The sequence below is a fragment of the Dipodomys ordii genome, unplaced genomic scaffold (genome assembly GCF_000151885.1).
Source record: "Dipodomys ordii isolate 6190 unplaced genomic scaffold, Dord_2.0 Scaffold108, whole genome shotgun sequence".
In the NCBI taxonomy this organism is placed as follows: Eukaryota; Metazoa; Chordata; class Mammalia; order Rodentia; family Heteromyidae; genus Dipodomys; species Dipodomys ordii.
In genome coordinates, this window is record NW_012267324.1 from 100,984 (window position 1) to 103,879 (window position 2,896).

The following is a 2,896-nucleotide window of genomic DNA, read 5'->3' on the forward strand; positions in this document are numbered from 1 at the left end:
CATCAAGGTGAGTGATGGGCCATGCCCCCTCCCTCAGCTCCACCCAGCAGCTGCCCAGGCCACTTCCCCGGAGTGAAGGATGTTTGAAAGGAGGGGTCTCCCGAATCACCTGGGTGAATGACAACTCCTTTCTTTGTACAGCTACTCCAAGAGGATTTGGGGGTTTGTTTGTTTATTTTTCAAAAAGGAATCAATTTAAACACTGGATGTGTTCTTGGATTTTTTTTTTTGCTTTGTTCATGTTTTAGTTTTTGTTTGTCTGTTTGGGTGCCAATCCTGGGGCTTGAACTCAGGGCCTGGGCACTGTCCCTGGGCTCCTTTCGCTCAAGGCTAGCGCTCTACCACTTGAGCCACAGCGACACTTCCAGCCTTTTCTAAGTGATTTAGTGGAGATGAGTCTCATGGACTTTCCTGCCCGGGCTGGCTTTGAGCCGTAATCCTCAGATCTCAGCCTCCTGAGTCGCTGGGATGACAGGCGGGAGCCACCGGTGCCTGGCACTTTTTTTTTTAATATGTTGCTGTAATGCAGGCAAAAGCAGATGGGGCCGTGGGAATCCTAAAGCCTACCTGGCTTCATTGCTACACTTAAAGGAAGCATGCAGCCCCCATCCCTCGGGTCTTTTGTGCTCAGGTGAGAAAACCAAGACTCAGAGAGGGGACAGAGATACTGAAGGTCACACCGCCAGGAGGAGCCAAGGCAGGAGGAGATTCTGGTTTGTCGGGTTCTAGAGCTCTACTTCCACCTCCTCCTCCTTCACAACACACGGCTCACCTCCACCTTTCACTCATGTATTCCCAGTACTTAACACGTAATACTCAGAAAATGTGTGCTGGGTGGATGGATGGGTAAGTGGATGGATAGATGAATAGATAGATGAATGGATTGATGGATGGGTGAGTGGATGGATGTTAGATGGATGGATGGATGGATGTGTGGGTGGATGGAGGGATGCTGGGTAGATAGATGAAAAGATGCATAGGTGGATGAGTTAATGGATGAAGAAATGTACAGACGGATGATGGGTAAGTAAGGTGGATGGATGAGTGGATGGGTGAATGGGATAGATGGATGGATGATAGATGGATGGTGGATGGATGGATAGATGATGGATGGATGGTGGATAGATGATGGATGGATGAACAGATAATGGATAGTGGATGGATAGATGGATGGATGGTGGATGGATGATGAATAGGTGGATGGATGGTGGATGGATGATGGATGGATGGATGGGTAGACGGATAGATGGATGGATGGATGGATGGTGGATGGATGATGGATGGATGAATGGATGATAGATGGGTGCTGGATGCTGGATGGATGGTGGATAGGTGGGTGGATGGTGGTGGATGGATTGGTGGATGGATGGATGTAAAGATGCATTGGATGGGTTGATGGATGAGTATATGGTAGGTGAGTAGATAGGAGAGTGGTGTGGATGGATGACAGAGGAAGAGAAGGCAGGTATTATGACACCAAAATCATCAAGGAACTCTTCGCTAACAATAAATTCCAGGCTAACAATAAATAATATAAAATAAAAATAAGATAAAGCAAAGTGATGGGAAAATACCAAGAATGTACCTGAAGTCTCCCCATCCAGCCATAGAGCACCACAGACTCTGAAAGAATAGAGCACTTTGATAGACTTTTTTTTTTTTTTTGCCATGGGGCTTGAACTCGGGGCCTGGGCATGGTCCTTCAGCTCTTCAGCTCAAGGCAAGCACTCTACTACATGACCCACAGCACCCCTTCCGGCTTTTTCTGAGTAGTTAATTGGAGATAAGATTCTCATGGACTTTCCCGTCCAGGCTGGCTTTGAACCATGATCCTCAAATCTCAGCCTCCTGAGTAGCTCAGTCATGGGGCCTGAGCTCTGGGCCTGGGCGCTGTCCCTCAGCTCTTCAGCTCAAGGCGAGCGCTCTACCACTTGAGCCACGACACCACTTCTGGCTTTTTTCTTTTTGCTTATGTGGTGCTGAGGAATGGAACCCAGGGCCTCAGGCATGCAAGGCAAGCGCTCTACCACTGAGCCACCTTCCCAGCCCTGGTGCCCCACTTTTGCTAGAACTTTGCTATAACTTTCTCAAGGCCAAAAGAGGATAGCCAGACAAACTTCTTCACGTTACAGAAGCACAGCTTCAGAGGATATTCCCAGCCAGACCCAGGGCTCACGCCTGTCATCCCAACTGCTCAGGAGGCTGACCTCTGAGGATGGAGGTTCAGGCAGAAAAGTCCATGGAACTCTTATCTTCCATAAGTCACCAAAGAAAGACAGACGTAGACATGTGGCTCAAGTGGTAGAGCACCAGCCTTGAGCAAAGAAGCTCAGGGACAGCGCCCAGGCCCCGAGTTCAAGCCTGAGGACTGCGTACACACACACACACACACACACGCACACACGCACACACACACGCACAGAGCAATGCTACACACACATGCGCGCACACGCATACACACACACGCGCACACTTGCACACAGCAATGCTCCTCACATTCATGGAACTCTCATCTTAAGCCCGAGTCCTGAGGCCACTCCTCGCGGCCCCAGCCATCGCAGCCGCTGTCCCCAGGGAGCTGCGGGCTCCGGGCTCCGAGGGCTTCGGGTGCAGGGCCTGGCCGCACTGTGCTTTCCAAGAGGCCGCGTGCCGGGGCAGCCACCTGTGCCCGGGCAACCCCGGAACAATTCCCCACCGTGTCCTCACAGCCTCACAGCCTGGCCAGCCCACGCTCCGTGTCCAGCCGCCGCCCGCCAGCCCACGCCGGGATGGAAGCACAGATCCAGCCTCAGCCTCTGGAGGAGGTGCGCGGGCCAGTGGAGGGGGGCACCGGGAGGTGTGGGGAGGGGGGCATGGGGAGGGGGAACGTGTGGGGAGGGCTGATGTGGGAAGGGGG